Here is a 9927-nt window from a genome sequence, read left to right as displayed (position 1 = left end):
AACTCCCATGGGTTGTGATAAGAACAGTCCAGTAACTAAGGTATAACACAAATCACTACTGCTACCACCAATAATAGTAATGATAAGGGAAATAACAAGGGGAGAGAGTACAACCTCTCACCACCCGCTGACCAATACCCAGCCCGACCCAAGCAGCGATCTAGACCTTCCGGATAACTGCCCCCAGTTTATATAGTGGGCATGATGTGCTGTGGCATGGAATACCTCTTTGGCTAGTTTGGGTCAGGTGTCCTGTCTCTGCTTCCTCCCAGCTTCCCCTCCTCCCTGGCAGAGCATGAGACTCAGAAAAGTCCTTGGTCTTGGTAAACATTACTGAGCAACAACTAAAAGCATTGGTGTTATCAGCATTGTTATCAGGCTGAAAGTCAAAACCACAGCACTGCACCAGCTACTAAGAAGGAGAAAAATGACTGCTACTGCTGAACCCAGGACCGGCCCACAGTGGGGACACTGATCCCTGCCTGAGCATCTTGTGATATGCAATGCCCCCAAGAGACAGCCACTGCTTTATGGTGAGTAAAACACATAAGAAGCCAACAGAGACCCATCCCCCTGGGCTGCATCTATTTTTTTTTATTATTTTTTTTTTCAAATCTTGACTCTTCTTTCCATTTTCTCTTTGCCTCGTTTCTCTGTTGCTTACTTTGATGTCCCGGATCACGTTAAATACCTCTCAACCTCCAGAGGACCCCATCCGTGCTCAGGGCGCGGCTTTCCACCCTTCTCAAGCCAGCCTGGGCCCAGTGTGCTCCCTCATGCCTACAGGTTTCTCTCCTTCGAAGGACAAGGCCACCTCTCCCCAGCTTTCCCTGACTGAGATTCCTAGTACCGGTGGCCCACCCTTGTCCCCCAGAGCAGGAGGCAGCCCTGCCGCCTCCCTGCAAGCAACAAAGGCTGTCCGTCCAAGGGCACCACGAAAGGGAAGCAGCAACCAAGGAAACCCATTTCGAGGAACCTGCCACCCAAGGCTGAGCCTTACCTCACCAAGCCTGGAGTGGAACAGCGCCTGCAGCCCAACATAACATAACATCTCATCTCCCTCTCCCCAAGCCCTAACCATGAGACAAAAGCATCGCATCCAGACCAAGTCTCAGTTTGCCCTGCAGCCTGAAATACTGATAACCACTCCACTTCTGGCTACACCATCCTCTGTTTTATAAGTTGGTTACCTGACCACGCCACTTGGAAGCGGTCACGTGGGTTGTGGATGCTGTCACTCCCGGCATACTCGGCACGGGACTACAGCTCCTAACATGCCATGCAGTAGGGCTATGGGGTGCGTGGAGTGCACATTGTGGCCGACACCAGCAAGTTCCTGAGTGCTAGCCCACTGCAGGTACTGGGGAGCACCTGAAGGGATTGAGGGAAACCAAGGATCTGGCCCATGCTGACGGTGCTGCCTGCAGGACATTGCCTAGAACTTGTACATCGTGACTGAGGTGCTGGCCAAGATCTGGGACCGGCTGACATGTCGTCACCTGGCCACACTGCACTACGAGCTGGGTCTCCGATGACCAGGGCTCGATCTCTTACTCCTCGGTAAGTACCGGGGTGGTACTGCGGAGCCCTGTAGCACGGCCCAGGCACTGTGATTCGGGGTGTTACCATAAAAGACGGTTGAAGAAACTCTCCAAGACTCAATTTGGAATTTTAGAAAGAAGCATTCTTTATTGCAGCACTGGGCGCACACGCAAATAGTTTTGCAAAGGTGAGTGCAACAGATGCTTGCCGACAGTAACTATATATTTAGCATACTCATGCATATTTATGTTTTCCCCCATGAACTAATTATAATATTTGCATTTTAATTACCCATGCACTTTCTTGCTGAGTGGGGGTCTTTGGTGGTCTCTGTCAGTCTTCCTCACTGTGTTTACTGAATGATCTCAGTGCTTGCGCATGCTCACAAGGTCTTAGTGCTGAGTTAGCAGTTGGTATGTCCTTGCTTCTGTTCTGATCCAGTCTCACTCCAGACTGGGTGCCACTCTGCTATCTTGAAGGCTGGCATCCTTGGTCTTACTTACTGTCTCCTTAGTTGTTATCAGTCCTGTGATGTTCCTTCCCATCAGCCAAACATTCTTTTCTCTCTATGTGTTAGCAAGTTAGAACAGTTTGGCCTATTCTACTATGTTAAAGGCACACACACTATTGTTAGTTTAAACCTATTATTTAAGCTTACAAAGGTAAATAATAATGAAATAAGGTTTCTAATGTGATTTTTAAGTTATTTTTGAATTGCAGAATCACCTTATTGTGAAGGTGCCACCATACCATGACCAGCAAATAACCTCAGCGGTTTCTGTGGGAATATATGTGGTAACCAATGCTGGAAGATCGCACAATGTGCAACCATTTGCGTACACTCCAGACACATGTATGTGAAATAGAAAACTGGAGGAAGGAAGGGGCAGTTTTACCTGCAAAGCATCTTGGTTTTGATTTTCAGCTGGACATTTCTTACTCCCTACATGTCAGCAAATTAGAACAACTTGCTTTATTACATTTTTATGTAATATAGTTACTTTACTACATTATGTAATATTACTAATTATGTAATAATTACTACATTAAACTCATACATATTATTGCATTTGATATGTTAGCCTGATGCAAAGGGTTAACCTATGTACAAGGGGGTTAGGGTTAAGCCGCTTGCTTAACAATGTTACTGCTCGTTCATGCTTATCGTACTTGCCTTGTATGCTAGAACAAGGTGTAAGGACATGGCTATTGTTAAGAGGTAGGGACTGTGACTTGGTTCCCGTCCTTTGGATGCCCAGGCTGGCTGAAATTGGCTCTGCGGTTTGGACAATGACCAAGCCTCCTTGGAGCATGCGTAACGACTGGGGTGAAAAGTTCAGGCTTGAGGAAGACTTGTTTACTTCATCTTGAGACCCTTGCTCACGACCATCAGGAGGCACTGTGCAAGTGCAAAGGACTTCTTCATTATAATATGAAGTGGGGATAGGACATGAATATGTATAGGCGTGTTGTGCAACCTCATGCATATGTATAACTTTAGAGAATAAATGTAGAGGGAAACAATGCTGAGGCGTGCATGCCTTTGGAGGAACGATCCCCTATGCGCCTCAGCTCTGAGTAATGCATACCTACTTTACAACTTTAACAAGTTGTGGAGTCTATCAGCGTATCAAGCCTAAACCTTCAACTTAAGCCTACAGGGAAGGGGGGGGGTGGCGGCTCCCCACTACCCAGACGAACTGCTCCCTTTCCTTCTTTGACTTCCTCTCCCTTTTTTTTTTTTCCCCTTCCTTTCCAGTGACTGACTTCTCCAATAAGACTAGGGACTACCCCAGTCTCTCAGCCACCGACCTGCAGGTTCTTGCCCTCACCTGCCAGCTGCAGGCTGAGACCAGTGGCTCCGCCTGCCTCTGCTGAGACCCCCAGGAGAAGTTGGGTCTGTGTATCTTCCCCAGGGATGGGGCCCCATCCTCAGAGTCCTTCAGCATCCTGATCCCTCCCCAGGTGTGGCTTAGCTCTGCCCTGTGGCACCCCAAGACCCCCCCTACACCTCACTGGCTTCTACCTGCCCTCCAAGGTAAGGGACAGAGCTGCGGTGCTCCAAGGTAAGGCACTGGAGCTGGGGATGCAGCCCTGCAGAGTCCCTGGGCAGCAGTGGGCAAAGGGCCCCTGTCCTGTGTCCCCCCACACCACAAGCACCCAGGGAAGGGCCAGCATCAGCCCAGCCCCTGAGAGCTGGTGAGCCCCCCTCTCCAGCATTGAGGAGGAGCTGCAGGAGCTGATGATGAGACCCAGTGCCTCCTCTCCTTGCTGGCTGTGCCACCCCTGGTCTGGCTGGCATTTCTGACCTCCACTGCATGTGCCATCACCGATTGTCTCCTCCACCCCAGAAAGCTCAAGCCACCTCTGTTAGCCCAGAGACTCCCTGAGGAGCACCAGAGCTCAGAGCATGAGGCCAGTGGTGATGAGAAGGACAAGGAGGAGAGTGATGATGAGGGTTGGATAACACTCAGCAACCTCAAGCAAGTCCATCAGGACATGAGACACTGTGATACTGATCCTGACAGCATCCAGGTCAGCTGCATCACCATGGACTTCGCCATGCAGATAGGTGCCAGTCACTGTCTTGCATGGGATGGCTCCAGCCTCAAACATGTGGAGGGCTGGTGGATTCTCAAAACTATTTGAGCCTCTGGGCTGGTTAAACCAGCACACAGAGACAGAGGAGTCCCCAGACAGGCTGAGCGCAGCTTTGCAACAGCCTCTTTTATCTTAAACCCAGCCCATTCTCTCTGTGGCAGAGGCTCCTTTACAAAGCCTGTTGGTGTAGCTCCTGTCAGCCTCTCTCCCAGGCAGACCCCGGTGAAATCTCCCGGCAGTCCCAGCTCACAGGATCCTGGTTTCTCCCTCCTTGTTGCAGAACATGCTGCTGCAACTGGGCCTCCATGTGCTGGTGGTCAATGGCATGCTGATCTGCCAGGCCAGGAGCTACATCCTGTGCTGCCACAGCTGCTTCAGGTGAGCATGAGTGCCCAGAGCCATGCTGCCCTCAGCACGGTGCTTGCCAGGGCTGGGTGGATGATCCCCTATTCCATGGCCTGGGGAGCACTAAATTTCCTCCCCCCCCCCATCCCTGTCTTGCAGGACCACTTCAGATATGACAAAGGTTTTCTGTCCCCACTGTGTGGTAACAAGACCCTGAAGAAGGTTTCAGTGAGCGTCAGTGATGATGGGAGCCTCCACATGCACTTCTCCTGCAGTCCCAAGGTGCTGAACCCCTGATGGCTCAGGGTGAGTGTACATCATGTGCTGGGTGCTGCTGCTGGGACAAGAGCCTGGCCTGTGGCCAGAGAGGTTGGAGGGAGCCATCAGCTGGCAGGAGTCAAAGTGAAGACATGATCATCCTCCAGATGTTCCACCCAACCCCATGGCTTTTGGGCTTCATTTGCTCAGTTCTTCTCTAGAGGCCTGTAGTCACCTTTAAGTACCTGAAGGTGACAAGTTGCCCCTGAAGTGAGTTTAACGACTGCTTCTCTCTTGGCAGTATCTGCTGCCAGCCCCCCAAGGAAAGAAGCACACCAACAACCCTCACCTGGTGGAAGACCAGCCCTTCCCACAGCAGTGCCTGTCCTGCAGGGCCAGGCAGAAGGTCAATGTCTTTGACCCCGATTACATCACCAGGGTCTCACCCTTTGTGGAGAATGACATCTATAGCTGCACAGCCAACCTCCAGATGCAGGATGTGGCTCTGGGCGCAGACAAGAGGTGCCTGAACCCCAATGCTGTGACAAAGAAGTTTGTGAAGAGGAGGTGAAGGGCAGGAGGTGTCCTTGTAGTCACTGTTGCAAGGGAAGGACCATCTGTCTGGGTGTTGCATGTTGCTGCCGGATGGCTCCAGGAAGGGGCAGGGGTTGGGCCTTTCCTTCTGTGCTCCTCTGATACCCAAAAAGCAGCCATGACATGGGGATGATAGTTGTTAGGGAGGCTCCAACCCAGGATGGCCTGCCAGAAACCAGGCAAGGTAGTGGCTTCCTTGCTTGGCCCCCAGTATGCCCCAGGCCATGGCTGTGTTGCTAATAAACACCAAAATCCACAGCACTGTAGCTCAGTCTTGTGTCCGTGGCTGTCTGGGCTGGGCTCAGAGTCCAGTGTATGCCTTTCTCTGAGCCTTGAGAGGAAGAGGAGGCTGGGGAGACAGGCAGGGTTTCTCAGGGTGTTTTCTTTCGTCCTGGGGCACTAATGGGCAGTGGATAACAAGTGCCTGCAGCAGGGTCAACAGCTCCAGAAGGGCAGATGCTAGCAGCAGGGGGGAGTTGCATTTGCTCTGCTATGGCACAGTCATGTCTGACTCTGGCAGTAGGCACAGGGCTGAAAAGGGAGGCACTGGGGTAGTGGTATGGGCTAGGAAAAGCCTTTTGGATAAATCTGCTTAAATATTTGGCAGTGAGGTGTTCTGCCCAGCTCTGGGAGTAACTGTAGTTGTCACTTCTTTGAAATAACAGGTACTGGCTGCTGGCCCCCACGGTCCTGCTGGAGGTCACTGTCCCTGGGAGGGAGGGGGGGGGGCAGAAGGAAGGGGGACACCCACTGAGCCTCAGCAACCCCAGGGTGTTTTTAGCATATTAGCATAAATATACCAAAAGGTGCAGATAAAGGAAGACTGCAAGCAAGGCAGTAACTCCCATCACCTTGGCCTAGGATTTCCGGCATCACCTCCCTTGGTTGGAGGAGCCGGTCTGCATTGCCCCCAGGGCCCTCACAGATAGAATTCTGCTTTGGACAGACTGAAAGGAAGTCCCTAGAACATTGTCATTTGCAGGCTGGGGTTGAGGTGGTGCACCATGAAGGTTACTTTGGACTCTGAAGTCAAGAAGAAACACTGCAGTATTTTTTTACATGCACAGGTGTGACACGGTGCCTTTACTCACACAGCAGCTCCAATGGGACACTCAGCCAGCACGGGCTCCTGCTATTCCAGTTCTTCCTGACCCCAGCTCCGTATGGTTCCCAGGTGGGTCGATTCCATACTGAGGAACAGCATTTTCTCCCAGCAGAGAGGAGATGCCCTTGGAAAAAAAATACAACAAGACTTTACACTGCAAAATGAAAACTTTCATTGTTTTATTCTTGACTGCAGCTGTTTACAGAAATATAGTTGGGAGTATACAAATGACCCAATAGAAGCAAAATATTTTTGTTTTTTTTTTAATATTCAACAGATTATCACAGGATAGCTAAAAACATAGATGCAAATAAAATATCCTCTTACAGAACAAACTGAAAACACCAGGTATCAGTGCTTGGAAAACCCCCAACTACAAAAGCCACATACACAGAAATGCACAAATATCTGATGCTACTTTCATATTGCAGGACAGTGGAAGAGGCAGCTCAGCAGTCAACCAGTGACCCAGGAACACATGGCAGAAAGGTGGGTAAGCCACTCAAAGATGCAGATAGTGACAGAGGTAAAAAGCTCTCCTCTCAGGGTTTGTTGGAACTTACTCCTTAATAATGAGCTCAAATGTAAGTATTTCAAATTGTGTCCAGAATAAAAAGGCTTCAATAATACTGTGGTCTGCTACACAGGATACTGGAATGTGTGCCCAGTTCCGCAACACCCCAAAGAGCCACTCCAAAAGGGAGCTTGCCCCAAGCACCATTATTCCAAACTTGGGGGGCAGCTGGGCTCTTGAACAAAGAACACCCAGGCCAGACCAACCCCAGCTCACAGAGTGGGGAGCTCTAGGGACCACAGAGAAGTGAAAGATATCTACGCAAAACCAACACAGGAGCCTTGGCTCATCTGAGTCCTGGAGCACACACACAACTGGAATATATCACAGCGGGCTGCTGCTGCATGGTGGAAGTTTAGAGTCTGAAGTAAAAAGAGTGTCAGCGAAGTGTCCCATAGCAAGCAGGCAAATTCTAGGATTTGTCACCCTTCTCCCAATACACTTGAATATTATGAGGCAATTTCATGAACTTTAACAGCAAAAGCTACAGATCTCTGGGAACAGCAGAGATAAGACCTGCAGGCTTGTGGGAGGTGAAGGCGACAGGATTTTAAAGATGAGCTTGAGAAAAACTCTGGGAAGAAGCTCTGAGGCTTTGATATCAAACCAGCCTTGGGGTGATAAATTGGAATGTTGAAAGACAGGAAATGTAAACAAGCAAGCCTTGGGGCAATAAACCAGGAAGCTGTTGTAACACAGAATTTCAGTTGAAGGCCAGAGGACCTGAGGGATGTGAGAAAAAGTGAAGCAAGAAGGTAAAAATGTTGCCCAATGAACAGCGCGTGATCAGCATTGTGATTGGACTATTTACCTGAGAGATTTTTAAAGAAGCCACTGAGATTGAACGTGGCATGACAGTGCAGGCTGGGAAAGTACTGAACAAGGGGATAAAAGGGCTTGTTTGTGTCGCGGTTTAAGCCCAGCCAGCAACCCAGAACCACACAGCCGCTCACTCACTCCCCCCCCCCTTTTCCTTCCCCAGCTTCCAGAGGGATGCGGAAGAGAATCGAAAGAATGTAACTCCCACGGGTTGAGATAAGAACAGCCCAGTAACTAAGGTATAACACAAATCACTACTGCTACCACCAATAATAATAATGAGAAGGGAAATAACAAGGGAAGAGAATACAGCTGCTCAACACCTGCCAACTGATACCCAGCCCGATCTGAGTAGTGATCTAGCCTTTCCAGGTAACTGCCCCCAGTTTATATGGTGGGCATGATGTGCTGTGGCATGAAATACCACTTTGGCTAGTTTGGGTCAGGTGTCCTGTCTCTGCTTCCTCCCAGCTTCCTCTCCTCCCTGGCAGAGCATGAGACTCAGAAAAGTTCTTGGTCTTGGTAAACATTACTGAGCAACAACTAAAAGCATTGGTGTTATCAGCATTGTTATCAGGCTGAAAGTCAAAACCACAGCACTGCACCAGCTACTAAGAAGTAGAAAAATGACTGTTACTGCTGAACCCAGGATAGTATCCACCCCTTATTCCATACCATTCATGTCATGCTCAGAAATGACATTTTTCATTTTACCATCAATCTTGTCTCATATATATATATATATACAAAAATACACACACACACAAAGAGAGAGAGAGAGAGATCATTCCTTAGTGCATGTACCAATCCCTATAAAGCTGCTGAGTTCATCTGGTCCATGATGTCAGGCTCCATCTCTTGTAACAGTCTTTCAGAGTAGAAGAGGCTGTGTGTATTTTTAGATTGTTGCCTACTGATGATACCACAGAACTCGTCTGGTTTCATCAAAGTTCATTCTTTGTTGGGATGATGGTTGGAGGGAAGTCGGGGCCAGTCGCTGGTGACCTGAAGACATCTAGTTGATGGGCTATAAAAGTGCTACATAGCAGGCAACAGCATGCAGTTGAGTTCATTTGCTGTTTTCCCCAAAATCAAATCCCCTAGAGGTACACATCAGACTTCCCCATCTTCCTACATTACCCACCAAGTATGTCCAGATCCCTAAGAAAAAGCAATCCCACAAGTCGGTTTGCCTTTACCTGAAGCAGGAATAACCCAGACTGTCTTCCCCAGCAAAATCTTTAGGTGCACCACAGGAACTTTATCCCCTTTTACAGTATGTAAAAGTTCTGACTGGGCTGGGCCGGCCCTGTTGGAAGATCCTCTGGTGTTGACCAACCAGGGGGCTTTTGGTAAATGTGTATCCCAATGTTTGAAAGTCCCACGACCCATTGCTCTCAGTGTAGTTTTTAACAGCCCATTGTACCATTTGATTTTCCCAGAGGCTGGTGCATGGTAGAGGATGTGATATACCCACTCAATGCCATGCTCTTTGGCCTAAGTGTCTATAAGGTTGTTCCAGAAATGGGTCGCATTGTTTGACTCAGTTCTCTCTGGGGTGCCATGTCACCACAAAATCTGTTTCTCAAGGCCCAGGATAGTGTTCCGGGCAGTGGCGTGGGGCACAGTGTGTGTTTCCAGCCATCTGGTGGTTGCTTCACCATAGTGAGCACATGGCGCTTGCCTTGGCAGGTTGGTGGGAGTGCAGTATAATCAGTCTGCGATGCCTCCCCATATTTGCACTTCAGCCATCATCCTCCATACCAAAGAGGCTTTAAAAGTTTAGCTTGCTTGCACATATTTCATATATGTGTTTGCAGCACATATTTCACACTCGTGAATAACCTGGGCAATAGTGTCCATTGTGAAAACCACCCCTCGATCACGAGCCCATCTGTATGTTGCATCTCTGCCCTGATGGCCTGAAGTGTCATAGGCCCACAGGGCCAAAAATAATTCACCCTTATGTTGCCAATCTAAATCCATCAGAGCCACTTCAATCAGCAGCTTTGCCAGGTGCTGTGCTTCCATTGTTGCAACCACCCCCACAGGGCATTTCCCACCATCCATGAGTCAGTATAAAGTACTG

At 49.2% G+C, this 9927-nt stretch overlaps 1 long non-coding RNA gene and 1 pseudogene across 1 annotated transcript; both read left to right on the top strand.

The window, feature by feature from the left end:
- Positions 1 to 1498: 1498 nt before the first annotated feature.
- On the top strand, positions 1499 to 2421 carry LOC130605854 (uncharacterized). Its single transcript, XR_008973811.1, has 2 exons — positions 1499 to 1560; positions 2263 to 2421. It is a non-coding gene; the product is annotated as an uncharacterized LOC130605854 (long non-coding RNA).
- A 323-nt stretch (positions 2422 to 2744) lies between these two features.
- LOC130605865 (RNA-binding protein NOB1-like) lies at positions 2745 to 5598 on the top strand (annotated as a pseudogene).
- Positions 5599 to 9927: the final 4329 nt, after the last annotated feature.

The sequence above is a fragment of the Pezoporus wallicus genome, unplaced genomic scaffold (assembly GCF_028554395.1).
Source record: "Pezoporus wallicus isolate ANWC-B61680 ecotype Strahan unplaced genomic scaffold, APGP_CSIRO_Pwel_v1 contig_8114, whole genome shotgun sequence".
NCBI lineage: Eukaryota > Metazoa > Chordata > Aves > Psittaciformes > Psittacidae > Pezoporus > Pezoporus wallicus.
The sequence above is the reverse complement of the archived record's forward strand: the minus strand, read 5'-3'. Positions and strand labels throughout refer to the sequence as shown.